We start from the raw sequence: 14,437 nt of genomic DNA on the forward strand, positions 1-14,437 counted from the left end.
ATACAGAGAAGGTACTCAAACACTCTACCACTTAAAATATGAGTATACTTAAGGCAAAGCTATTTGCAGTGCCCACTCTGTGTAGTAGATAAGACAGTGTGGTGTGTGCTGGACATAGAGTAGGTCTAGGAGTCCACAGCAATCTAATTTGAGAAAGCCTCACTCTGTCCTTCAGAAACTGAGACCTACATTTACCAATGTGCAGTCCTGTGATCTGTAATGCACTCAGTGGCACTTGCATAACTATTGTTTCAGGCAGGACTGGACCAAAATAGGAGGAGGAAAAGAAGGGAGAGGCATTGTCAGAATTCTGCTAGGGGGAGAGTTTTGACAGGTACAATTGCTCATTTAGATGAGAGAAGTTAACTCTTTCAGACCATCAGAGATTCCCATCATGTTGAGAATAGTCTCGGGAGTGGATCTTAAGGTTCTCCACGTCTTTTGGTAAGAGAACAAGTGCCCATCGTTTAGATCATCTGCTCATCTTCAGGGCAGATACATCCTGAAGGTCTTGCGTAAACAAAACCCAACTGAAATATGATTCAATTCGGAATGAGACATAAGCTACAGTGCAAAGGAAACAAAAATATGCAGACTGACAGGAAATTGATTTCATTAATATTTATCTTATTTACAAGGGGACAATTTCTCTTAAGTTTTTGATAACTGGCTCTAGTTTTATTAAATGAATACTGTCCATCTTTAAGATGATTTTATTACTGGGGGAAAAAACTGCTGTTACTCTCCACATATCTTTTAATATTAAATGTCCTTTTTTGAAAATAATTAGCAAAACCTCCAATACATGCACACATACTGAATTGCTACACACAGCTTCATTTGTTCAGTTTATCAAATTCTCCTGGGCAGATTCCTCCAGGTTCCTGACAGTGTTGTGCATTGGTAGATCTAACAACACTAGAAGGACTTAAATGGTTTCAAAGACTTTGGGACCAGATGTAATTTAATGGGCTACCCAATTTCCAACTATCCTGCCCTCAAGGATACTAAGGTTTGTGTGATGTTTGTGGGATATATCCTCTCCCTGACCTGTGATAAATAAAGCATCATTTTTTTTAAATGATCTAAAATGTGCAGTGTTTTCACAATGACTTTTTCTCATTTCTTGGCTCAGGAAATAGGATTCTTGCCTCCTGCAGTCATTCTGTTATTCACCAGCAAATATTACTGACCCAACAACTCCTCAGCTGAGGTAGAAGAACGCAGAGGGGGTGGGAGAGGCCACGGTCTTGTTTTCTCTGCACAGATTCACAGGGAAGTCTTTGCTTTCCCTTCCTCGCCTCAAATGTGTGCCTCAGTGGTTTGGGGCTATGTCTGGAGGAGCCTGGGATGTTAAAATACCTTAAAAACAAAAACAACAAAAAAAATAGTATGTCCAAAAGCCACAGGGACCACATGTTGTCAACGACAGCTTGGAAATGCTTTTGCTGGACTGCAGAGGTTGAGGATACAAACTTATCTAGGACTTTTAAAATAAACCATGATGAAAACAATACACATGTGCTATTCTTAGTGTTTCATAATTATAGTGAGAACAATTTTTTCACTGCCTATTTAATCACATTGTTGACTACACAAAGAGATATATAATATTCTTTGCAGTGGTATAGGTGTGAAATAAAGTAAAAAAAAAAAAGCCTACTGAATTGAGATGTTTCCTAAAATCAATTTTTTTTTTTAAAGGTAGGCCTCTGAGTTAGTCATAAAAAAAAATCTCCTGCTCAATGTAGCTGGCAAGGAGCCCCATATTTCATTGTTTGATTCCCACTGAATACACTGAACTGGAAGGATTTCATGATAGCAGTGATAAACCTAAGCACCAACCTTCAAGCATCCTATTTTCTGGTTCTATGTCCCATGGAAGTACTTGGATCAGTTGTTCCCACATTTTGTACCTGAACCGTGCTGGTTACGTGCAAAGCAGCAGGGGATTCTAATGCCAAAAATACTGATTCAATAAGTGGAGGGTGGGGACAATGAAATGTCTATTTCTGTTACTCCTGAATTAAGACTATCATCCTGAAACCATCAATATTCACAAAAAGAGTACATAAACAAAAAGTAGATTTGCCTCATTATTGAAATGAAAATTGAAGGTAATACTCTACAGTAAATTTGTGCTCAGAGGTAGGAGATTTCAACAACTAAGTAACACTAGAGTTAACTACCCTCTCTACCTCTTGTGGCTCTAGCTATGTCTACCTGAGTGTCCACACTCCATGCAGGAGTTCAAATGTTTGAGTAACTCTCAAAAGTGATTATCTTCAACACTATCTTCTGCTCCTCATACTGGCATGTAACATTAGCTACACTAGTCAGGCAATAAGTAGCAATGTTATGACTCCAATGGCGATAATAACTGAGGAGTTTCCAGTAAGTCAGTTTACAATTTATACACTGAATGTATGAGTCTCCCCAAAATTCATATGTTGAAATCTACTCCCCAGTGTGACGGTTGGAGGTGGGACCTCTAGGAGGTGATTAGATTGTGAGGGTGGAACCCTTATGAATGGGATTAATACCCATATATAAGAGACTCCAGAGAACTCCCTTGTTGGGAGTATGGAGATTTCTCAAAAAATTAAAAATAAAAATACCATATGATCCAGCAATTCCACTACTGAGTACTTACCCAAAGAAAATGAAAACACTAATTCAAAAAGATACATACACCCCCTATGTTTATTGCAGCATTATTTACAATAGCCAAGATATAGAAGCAACCCAAGTGTCCATTGATAGATTAATGGCTAAAGAAGGTATAATATATATATAAATAAAACCACAATGGAATATTACTCAACCACGAAAAAGAATGAGATCTTCCACTTGCAACAACATGGATAGACCTAGAGGACATCATGCCAAGTGAAATAAGTCAAAGACAGACAAATACCATATGATTTCTCTTATATGTGGAATCTAAAAAACAAAATAAAAAACCAAAAAACAGAAACAGACTCATAAATAAAGAGAACAAACTGGTGGTTGCCAAAGGGGATGAAGGTGTGGGATGGGCAAAATAGAGGAAAGGGATTAAGAGGTACAAAGTTCCAGTTATAAAATAAATAAGTCACAGGCATGAAAAGTACAGCAGAGGGAATACAGTCAATATTATTGTAATAATGTATGGTGACAGATGGTAACTACATTTATTATGGTGAACACTGTGTAATGTATAGAATTGTGGAATCACTGTCATACACCTGAAACTAATATAACATTGCATGTCAACTATATTTCAATAACAACATTTTTTTTTAAAGAGAGAGAGAGAAACTCCAGAGAACTCCCTTGCCCCTTCCACTATGTGAGGTTACAGTGAAAAGATGGGCACTTATAAACAATGAAACAGGATAGGGAGCCCAGAAATAAACCCAAGTTTGTATGTCAATTAATCTATGACAAAAGGCAAGAACATAAAATGCGGAAAAGATTTAATAAATGATATTGGGAAAACTAACCAGCTACATGCAAAGGAATGAAACTGAATCACTTTCTTACACCATACACAAAAATAATCTCAAAATGGATTAAACATCTCATATAAGACCTGAAACCGTAAAACTCCTAGAAGAAAAATAGGCAGTAAACTCTGGGACATCAGCCTCATCAACATCAATGAGCCCAGGAGGTGGGCTCTCCCAGCCACCAAAACTGTTAGAAATCAATTTCTGTTTTTATAAGCCACCTGGTCTATGGTACTTTGTGACGGCAGCCTGAATGAACTAAGACTACCCCCCAATATGGAAAACAAATGAAAAACAAATCTATTAAAATTATGGCCAGTGAGTTTAATAGTCTAGAGCAGGGGTCGGCATTTTCTGTAAAGGGCCAGATGCATTAGGCTTTGCTGTGTTACAACTACTCACTGGGTAGAACACTGCAGTTCCTAGACAATATGATGAATAGATACATGATACTGGCTGTTTTCCAATAAAGCTTTATTTATGGACACTGAAATTTGTTTTTCATATAATTTGCTTGCACTACAGGACATTATTCTTCTTTTGATTTTTCCCCAACCATTTAAAAATATAAAAACCATTCTTGGTTCAAGGGATATACAAAAAACAGGCAGGGGCCAGATTTGGCCCTTAGGCCACAGTTTGCCCACACCTTGGCTAAGCACCGAGTGGACGTGGCCATGGTCAGAGTCCATAGCTGTGTGAACTTTTTTCTTCTGTACTGTTCTTTTGGTTGCACTGTTCTTTGGTCATAGATCGCATTCCTGCCTCCAACCCTCACCCCCATGCAAATGCACTGGGGGCCTGGAGAGAAGATCTAGGAAATGCATTGCAAAATCATTGCTTCTACAGACACCCTGTGCATTCACATCATGTTGCCCTGTAAGAGATATATTATGAACATCAAATAAGGCCCAGACCTACCATGGAACACGATAGGCTCTGTGAAGTCTTCCCCACTGCCTATGCTTAAGGTTCCTTATGTGTAAATCTAGACTTGACAGAATGGACCTCAGGGAGGCCCTGCATAGCCTTGCCATGAAAGTGGAAATTAAAAAAAAAACCACACACACACAAATAAAAAGTAATTTTTCATCAGACTGTAGGTCTTGCTTATGAGCATCTCTTTATCTCTTATCCATATAGCAGAATGGTTTCATCATGAACTTAAAGCCTATTAACAGAGTCAGTTCTGATCTCCTGCTTCCTCCCAGCTAAGTAGCATGAAAGGGATGAGAGAAGCAGATGGTTAATAGAGAGCTGTGAATGTTAAAAGGTTTACTCTATTAATATAGGGCAGCATTTCCCAAAGTGTGGTATGCTGAATGCTGACTCTATTAGATGTTCTGCCCAAAGAGCATTTCAAGATCAAATAAGTTTAGGAAATGTGGCATAAAATATCCCTTCTTTCTTGATTCTTAGCACGCATTGGTAAATTAAAAGTTCTGAGGATTCCTGCAATAAAACTGCTTAGCTAGGTTAAACCAAATGTTTCTCAAACTTAAATGATCAGGAAAGCTTTTTCTCCCCCCTTCACTTAACTGTTATTAGTATGCCAAAACACTAATGATCCAGACTATGTTTTGGGAAACACTGATATAAACAAGGGGAAAGAACGGAAAGGTTTTAAGCAGGGAAGTGAATTATGTTTTAGAACCAATCACTTTGGTAAGGATCAGACCTTTCTCTCCTAATTTTTGTCCTTTTAAGAAATGACCCCATAGTCTCTTCGTGCGCTCAAGCCAACAAAACAGGGGCCGTATTTGTTGCTGTGGTAACTTTTTAAGAAGTGACAAAATACATGATGGCTTAAAAATAATCGTAACAGTACAGATGATAGTATGAAAAGCAAAAGTTCTCCCTCCCCTCTCTGACCTCTACCTCAACAGCCTGGTATATTCTCCAGAGGTACTGAGGAGGGTTACCAGCTTCCATTTCATTTTTCAGTTCTTGCAGCGACTCTAAATCATAGGCACGAGTCTATTGCTTTGGATTATAAACTGTCAGCAGTATCTACTGAAAAGAATTCATTCTCACACTTTTTTTGGCCTCCTACCCTCTTATATCGAATCTATCAACAAGTTCTATCCATTCTACCTTCAAAATACACCTCAAGTCTGTCCCCTTCCCTCCACCCTCCCTGTCAGTACCGTCCCCGGCGCTCTGCCCTAACTGCTCGGCCTTCTTCCAATCCTTTATTCTTCTTGCCCTTTGTCCTTACTGCACCCGTAAAGATCGCCTCAAAACATAAATTAATGGTCCCTGGCTTCAAAGTCTTCAGTGGCTTCCCACCAACACAGAATTCAGAATCTTTATCAAGATCTGTGGGGTTTTACACAATCGATCAGGGTCCTGCCTACTCCTTCCACACTCGGGTCCAGCCTCTCAGCAATCTCCTCACCAGACTCGCGCCACCCAGGCTTCCTCTCTGTCCCCAGCGCATTTCCAGCCTTTCCCTCTCCTTACAGCCTTCCCGTTTGCTACCTCCTCTGCCCAGACTGCTTTTCCTTCCTTTTCTTTTTTCCCAAGCTAACCCCTATGCTTCTTTCAAATATCAATTTAAATCTTTCATTGTCCAAGAGACCTTCCCAAAGCACCACATCTGAATCCATTCCTATTGTTTTGTTTGGTTTTTAAGATGTATTTGAAAGAGAGAAAGAGAACGCACACACGAGCAGGGGGGCAGGTGCAGAGGGAGAGGGAGAGAGAGAGAGAGAGAGACCCAAGCAGACTCCCCGCTGAGCTGGGAGCCTGATGAGGGGCTCCATCCCACAATCCTGAGATCATGACCTGAGCAGAAATCAAGAGTTGGACGCTTAACCGACAGAGCCACCCAGCCGCCCCTTCTGTTTTTTTTTTTTTCTTAAATAGCACCCTGTTCTTCATTCTACTTCCAACAATTTGTTATTACATGTTTGTTTTTTAAATGTCTGTAAGTTCCACAAGATGGGGAACGCATCTGCCTATTTAACACTAAATGTGGAAAAATTGGCAATGTGTCTGGTCACAGAAAGGGCTCAATGATTATTTATTACATGAATGAAGCTAGCCACTGGAAAGTTCTCTGATAGTTTTATCTGCTGCCTCTCCCTTACATGAAACCTTAGCTCCATCCAGATTTTCACTTTTTGCACACTAATCACCCAGAAGACTCATTCATTCATCTCTGTCGGGAGCAGAGCTCTAAGGGATGTTTCCTGTAGCTCTCCTCTTAAGCTTCACTAACCATTTCAGTTTATTTTCTTCTTGGGAACTCATTGTACTTATATTCTGTACCATTCATTTGGTGCGTACTCTTATATTGCCTTGTAACGACTCATCTGTTACTATTAATTAACACCTTATCTTTACAGTTTGTCTTGCCAATGCTGTTGTAAGTCTATGGAGTACAGGACCTGGTACTTCATAACCCCAAGTACACAGCATGCCTTTGCAGAGTAGTTGCCTGAAAGAAGTCTCTATCCATCACCTTTAGTGCCCCCATTTTAAGACTTTGATATGGAGACTGGACTCATTTCCTTTCACTGTTTTCTTCCTCAACATTTTGGAGTGTGTTGCCATCATACTGGGAATGAAAGCTGGGATAAAGTAGTTAAGGGAGGAAGAGTGGGGACAGAGAACTTGCCGGAAGTTTTTCAGGTCCTCCTCTAGTGTTAAAGGAGGTGAAGACAACTTGGTGAAGGAGCGGGTGGACTCGGTGGACTTTATACTGCTGGTATCTCCCAGAATATTTAAAAGAATGACTTGCTCAAGACTTGGAAAATATGGATTTTTAGAACTTAAATGAAGCAAAAACATTTCAATTATTGACTCAGTTTCTCATTGCTCGATTTTTGGATGAATTAGACCCAAACATCCATTTAATTCAGGAAGTGACTTTGGGATCCGAGAAGTTATTCTGCAACTTTACTTGCCAATTCCAATCTTGTCCAAATAAGGTTGTTAAGGAATATTTAAAGTACTGAATACCTTAGCTACTTTTTATTTTCTTCCCCATCAAAATATAAGGGTTATTATAAAAGTTCTGCCACCAAACTTCCTCAAGCTACTTCTGAAACCTGGAATACGAAAGTTAAGCCTGTAACAATACTATCTTTGTTAGCATAGAACTGTTCAAGGGAAGTAGACCTTTCTACAATTATTATCTCTTTATCTAGCATATCTTCACAACAGTCTTTTAAGGTGAATAGAGTGGTAGACATTGTTATCTTTAATTGGTCCGTAAGGAAACTGAGCATGAAGAAGAGGGGCTTTATGATATAGGTATGAAGCGGCTAACTTTCAGGATTGTGTTGGAGAATTCACCTAAAATGTAGGATTACTATTACCACAATACTGTTAGTAAGTTCTAGAACAGGATTGTTAACCTGGGGTCAGGGCTGGCTACAGAATTTGCAGGATCTAGTATAAAATGAACATTTGGAGCTCCTTGTTTGAAAATTATTAAGAGAGCTGACAGTGACAGAACATTAAACCAAGTGCAGGGCCCTTCTAAGTTCAGAGCCTCACGTGACTACACAGTTTGCGTTTCCATGAAGCTGGCCCTGCTCAGGGCCTCTGCACGCCTAACATTTGGTTGGGTATCAAGGAGGCTGTGAACTCTGAAACCATAGGCAGAATTCTTTCTTAATGTGCATATGTTTGTTTTTCATATTCCATAGCTTTTCATCAGATTCTTAAAGTGGTCTGTCAACAAAATAAAGCATGAAGAATGACTCTCCAAGAGTAAAATATGTCCTCACAGAGCCCCCAATGTCAGGGACAAGCATGCTGGTGGTCACTGTGCATGATCCTTCTGGAGACTGTGCTTGTGAATGAGTGAGTTTTCATGAATGCAGGGGAGTTAATTAAAAAAAAAACAAAACAAAAACAAAACAAAGAATTCTTAAGACTGCCCAGATGTTGCCAGAAATACACTCAAAATGCATCTTCCGATGATAGGAAAGCAAATGGTGAGATGTTCAAAATGACCAAATTCTTAATAAACCCCAACGTGATACCCAAAAAGGAGCTCTTTTGTTGATTTTTACCCCCTTAAAGAAAGCTGCTCCCTCTTCTGTAATTAGAAATCACATTCCCTCCTTCAAATAAAGGAGAAATGCCTCACTGCAAGATTTACCAACTCGTGGTGTAGGAGTCAGGTAGGAATTTGTTAAAAAAAAAAAAAAAAGCAGGTGCAGAAAATGCCCTCAGAAATAAAAAAAGAGCCCTCTGAAGACCTGCATCCTGAGAAACACTACTGGCGAAATACTTCAACACCCGAGTCTGGCTGGTAAAACCCCACAGCCATCTCCTGGAAGTTTCACACACAAATATCCCTAAATGTGCCTTGTGCTGAAAAGCCTGCTCTTGCAATGCGAGCGGCTGCCTTAAAATTTTATTCCCTTTGCCCTTTCAGAATAAATATGCTTGCTTCTCAGCCAAATCTCCAACTCATATAAATGGGGGTAGAGACATGAGTAATTGAAACTAGAGGGTTTTCAAATTTCCTTTCGCTCAGTGTCAAACTTCTCATGATGCACCTCGAACAAGTAGAAAAGTACCATTAACCTGAATTTCTTGGTCACCCTGCTGTCCCTACTCTGTCCTTGCTCATGGTACAATGGGGCACTCCGCACGATTCAACCAGCTGCCAAAGCTCTTGCAGATCCATCGAGGACCTGGTTGCTCACACGAGGTAACTCATCCATCCAAGAGTAAGTGTTCATTAATTCTACCCATCTCGCAAGGTGAAAGAGTAGGCGGGCAGGTGAGTAGCAGGTGAGAGTAGCTTTCCTCTGGTTTCTAGGATTAAGTTGGTTATTAATCCTTTTAATTGAATGGAATTGCCCCGCGGGTAATCAATCTCTCCCAAGGTGTGAGCAGCCCTCTCGCTAGCCATCTACTCCAACTGGAGTCTTAAGGTACCTGCTCCCCGGCTCTTTCCACCACGCCCAGGCCACAGCGAGAGGCGGCAAACTTCCGACAGCAGCCGACCCCACCCCAACCACCCCTGCGCTCTTCACCTGGGCATGGGGCCTCCGCGAGGCCGGCGTGGAAGTGGGAGGGTCCAGACGCGCGGCCCGGCGCGGGGCTCAGGGCGAGCGAGCACGAGCCGCGGGGCCGGGAAGCAAGCCGGTCTCTCCCGCGCAGGGAGGGCCGCGGACCCGGCGCCGCTCCACACGTGGCCCGGAATCGCCGTGCTCTCTTTAGGAATAGCACCTGGGGCCAAGGAGGCCGCCGCCAGACGTGGCCAGGCGCCTATCTCCCTCCATCCTGGCTGCCAGGCGCGGCTCCCACGTTAACCCTCTCGGGCCCGGCCTGGCCCGCCGCCGCTGCCACCCCCTGGGCGCTCCACCTCGGGGGGCAGCGCGGGCGCCCAAAGCGCCGGCCGACGGCCGGGGGCGCCCGCAGGGGCAGAGCCTCCCTAGACGCTTCCCTCCTGCCTCCTGGCCGCACGCCCACCCTCCCGCGGGGACCCGCCCCTCCCGCGCACCGGCCAAGCCTGCCTCCCCGGGCGCCCCCAGCCCCGCGTGGCCTCCGAGGCGTGGGCTCGGTGAGCGCTGGGCTGCGGCCCCTAGAATACCTGCTCCTCCGGCGCGGGTGGGGTTCAACCAGTGGTCCTGTGAATCCCGGTCCTTCCCCGAGGCTCCGGCAAGTACTCCAGCCGCGGGGAAAGCGCTCTCGGCTTTCGGCTCCCAAACGTGACACTATATATCCGGCTCCGAGACTGGGTGTGGGGCTGGAGGAAACCACCCTCCCTCCGACCTTCCCGGTTGCCGCCGCGGCTTCGGCGTGGGGCGCAGTGGCGGCGGCGGCCTCAGCCCGCGGCGGGAGGAGGGCGCGGGGCTGGCGAGGGCCCTTACAGGCCGCGGGGCGACGGCACGGTGCGCGCAGGCCCGCCCCGCGGCTTCCATTCATTCAGCACCCAGCACAGACGCTCGCTATTACTCCCGGGCTTTTTTTTTTTTTTTTTTTCCTTTTTCCCCCCTTTTTTTTTTTTTTTTAATCGGTGGGTGAGGGGAAAGGGAGCTAGAAAGGCGCCCCTCTCTGGTCTGGAAAAGAAATGCTCCCACACCTTGAGACAGAGAGGAGGAGGGAAGTAGGGGTGGAGGGGAAGAGAGACAGAAAGTCTAAGGTTCTGGTCTGAATGCTTGGAGGACACATCTTTTCCCTACCCACCCTAGTAGAAAATACAGCCTCAAAATCCGAGTTCACTGAGAGTGTGGGTAACACACACTCCGTGGGAGGGATGATCTTGTATCTGCTCCACTCTGCGGAGGAGCCCTGCAATGACCGACGAGCGCAGCGTCCTTCTAAAAATTCACGGGGGTGGAGGCACGCTCTACTCATACCCAGGGTTTGGAGGGCAGACTTGAGGCTCTGTCTGCGTCGGCTGCGGGTGGGAGTGGGCAGGTGGAGAGGAGACTAGAAAGGACCCGGGATGAGCGCTGCTGTTTCTGCAGCTTTGCTCAGAAGCGCTTCAACAGCTTAAAAGGAAAAGAAAAAAAAAAAAAAAAAAAAGACGTTTTGCTTCTTAGCCTGGTAGCTTTTTTGCAGATTTGGTTCGGTCACTGTTAATATTTAAACGGAAAAACTGGATCCGTTGTCAGGGAAGACTTCTAGAGGGACGGACAGGCAGGGGAGTGGAGCCGTCCTAGGCTTCAGCACCCAAGTGCTGAATGCGGGCCAACGCCCAAGCTAATTCCTAGAACAAGGTGGAAGATAAATTCCCAAATAAATGTGGTGTGTTTAGATAAAACAAAATGAATATTGCCCTAGAAGCTGTCTTCACTGTCCTCATTACAACAGTCGACATACAAATAAATAAAATTTAATTCATGAAGGATGGAATTAATGAAATGAGCATTTTTTTTGCATTAAAAAGAATTCATATCCATCTTGAATTCTCTTCTACTGGGCTCTCTTTGATTAAATGTGGCAAGCAAAGCGTAGCCTAAAGACAATGTGGCTAATTTCCTCTGGTGGCTGACCGAAAGCAAGAGAAAGAAAAAGTTAGGACCAAGTAAATATATTTTTTGTTACCCCTTCCCTTCCCCCACTGGAAAATAAATCCGAATGTATTCTCAAAACGTGTATGACAGTACTTGAAATGATAAATATACTTTTTGTTACCCTTTCCCCCACTGGAGAAGAAATCAAAACGTATTCCCAAAACGTGTATGACCGTACTTGAAATGATACTGTCAAATGTTGGTGAGAATATGTTGAAATCCCTCATCACGGGGCAGATAGAAGGTTAAATTGTTACAACTCTGGAAATCAATCTAGCAACACATTTCCAAAACATAAAATGTTCAGTCACTCAAAAATTTTTTTTATTGTTCTGCACCTTTTGATAAAGGATTCCCAATTCTTAGAAGATATCCAAAGGAACCACTCCACAAAAAGGGAAATGCCATATGGACAAAGTTACAGGTTTGTTATAGCGTCGTTTATAACGTAGAAAATAAACATACTTTCAGTGGAATGTTGGCAACTAAAATGCAACATTATTATAGATTACAACATTGTAATTTGATTATCACCATTTAAAATGACATTTATGTATGGATAATGTATTGGTCTGCTAGTGCTGCCATATTGAAGTACACAGACTGGTTTAAACAACAGAAATTTATTGTCTCACAATTCTGGAGGCTAGAAGTCCAAGAGCAAGTGTCTGCAGGGTTCTTCCCTCTGTGAGCTGTGAGAAGAATATTTCAGTCCTCCCACCTAGCTTCTGGTGGCAGGCTGGTAATTTTTGGCTTTTCTTGGCTTGTGGAACTACAATCTTTGCCTTCATGTCCACATGGTGTTCTCCCTGATGTCCAAATTTCCCCTTTTTATAAAGGCACCAGTCATCCTGGATTAGGGCTCATCCTAATCTCATCTGAATTTAATTTATTACATCTGCAACAACCTATTTCCAAATAAGGTCACATTCTGAGTTACTGAGGGTCAGGACTTCAGTGTACAATGGGGGAGGTGGGTGGAGAAGGGCACATTTCAACCCTAAACAGGTAAAAACAAAAAGAGGCAATGTAGTGGGTTGAATGGTGACTCCTAAAAGATACCTCCCTGGAGCTCATGAATGTTACCTTATTTGGATGAAAGGGTCTCTGAATATGTAACAGTTAAAAAAGATCTTGAGAGCAATTAATCCTGGATTATCCAGGTGTGCGCTAAACCCAATGTTAAGTGCCTTTATAAAAGAAAGGCAAAGGAGGATTTGTTGGAAAAAGTGATGTGGAGACAAGGCTGAGATTGGAGTGATGAGGCAAACAAACAACAATAACAACAACAACAACAAAACCAAGGAAACCAAGGAATGATGACAGCCCCCAGAAGCCGAAAGACAGAAGGAAGGATTCTTCCCTCCCGCCTCCGCAGGGAGCATGGCCTTGCACCTTGATTTCAGATTTCTAGCTTCAGAACTGTGAGAGAATTAATTCTTGTGGTTCAAGCCACCCAGTAATTGATTACAGCAGCCCGAGGAAATGAGTATGAACAATTTGTGCTGCAATTCCACATATTTACTTTTTTGTTTTTTCACAAAAGAGATAATAATATGGATCAAGACCTTTTCAAGTGGGTATTTTAATAGAGTTATCTTAAAATTCTCATTCACTTTTGAAGGGATAGGCAGGGACATGCTAAAGATTTCATCATCTTGCAAAATAAACTCTCCAATAGGCTTAAGTGCAGCTAAGATGACAAAGGGTTCTGATTTTGTGCAATGTGTCCTGTTCTGGATCCTCACACACCATACACATACAACTCCTGCTAATACACATTCAGTTCTACGCTGGTCTGATTAGAGGGCAGTCTTCAGGGTTTTATCTCAAAACCATCGTTGTTCATGGTCGATGTTGAGAAATAGGCTATTACAACTAACTTCTACTTTCAAAGTCTTTTCTCCCTCACTATTGCTCAGCGACTTACCATTTTATTCAACCCCATAAAATAAATGTTTCTTTATAAATCTGCCTGGAAGTTTTTATTTAATATGCAAAATACTTACAAAATGTGCCAGACCCAAAGTAATACGTCAAATCATTCTAATGACGCTGTCAAGTGGGAGGTTGTGAATAAAGCCAGTCTTCCAAAAGAATGCTATCTCTTTAAACACAAACTGTTTCTGTTGACTGATAACATCAAGGAAACAGAGGTTTGATTTTCATCTACAGTAGAGTCATAAAAATATAGTGTTCTGGAACTAGAAAGCTAGTCCTCGAGGCCCACTCTCTTACTTTAGCATGGTCAAGTCTGGATTTCATGTCTTGTCTGTGGTCACTGTATTAGTTACCTGTTGCTTCATAACCAATTATCATCAACTTAGTGCTTTAAAACAATACCCATTTACTATGTTGAGGTTTTGTAGGTTGGTCACCCAGACATGAAGTAATTGGGTTCTTTGCTCAGGGTTTCACAATGCTGAGAGTCCCATGTCAGTGTGGGCTCTGATCTCTGGTCTGCGGCTTGGGGTCTTCTTCCACGCTCCTCATTGTTTGTCGGCAGGATTTATTTCCTTGCAGCTACAGGTCTGAGGGCCCCATGTTTTTACTGGTTGTTGGCCAGGGTTTGCTTCCAGCCCTTAGAGGCCATCTTCTAGTCCTAACCATGTACACTCTCATAGCACTTTTGTTTGCTTCTTTAAGGCCAGAAGACGAAAATATTTCTCTCTTCAAATCTGACCCTTTTAAAAGCTGCAGTTATGTGAGGCCCACCTGGGATAGCCTCCTTTTGAATTAACTCAAAATCAGCTGACTTGGGGCCTTCACTTTCATCATACAATGTAGTCCCAAGAGTGAAACCCATGATAGACACAGTCCCACCTGTTTAAGGGCGTGGGGCTATACACAGCATATAAACTAGAGAGTGTGTTTTTAGAGGCCATCTCAGAATCCTGCCAATCTCACTTAGATGGTAGGTGGCAGTGTCAGCCCTAGCAGAGTACTGTTTCCTAC

General features: G+C 42.7%; 1 protein-coding gene across 3 annotated transcripts in view; it reads right to left on the reverse strand.

Annotated features, from left to right (window-relative positions):
• FAR2 (fatty acyl-CoA reductase 2) overlaps positions 1-10,433 on the reverse strand; it is a 141,164-nt gene extending 130,731 nt beyond the window's left edge. For 2 of the 3 annotated variants that reach the window (XM_073877762.1, XM_073877763.1), the window contains exon 1: positions 9,494-9,771. The gene's annotated coding sequence lies outside the window, so the exon portion shown is untranslated. Of the gene's footprint in view, positions 1-9,493; positions 9,772-10,053 lie in introns of those variants that run through there. The other variant, XM_025879954.2, reaches the window with a different exon arrangement.
• Between the last annotated feature and the right edge of the window lie 4,004 nt (positions 10,434-14,437).

This window comes from Callorhinus ursinus, unplaced genomic scaffold, assembly GCF_003265705.2.
Source record: "Callorhinus ursinus isolate GAN/ISIS: 27379988/994484 unplaced genomic scaffold, GSC_fseal_2.0 scaffold27, whole genome shotgun sequence".
Taxonomy (NCBI): domain Eukaryota; kingdom Metazoa; phylum Chordata; class Mammalia; order Carnivora; family Otariidae; genus Callorhinus; species Callorhinus ursinus.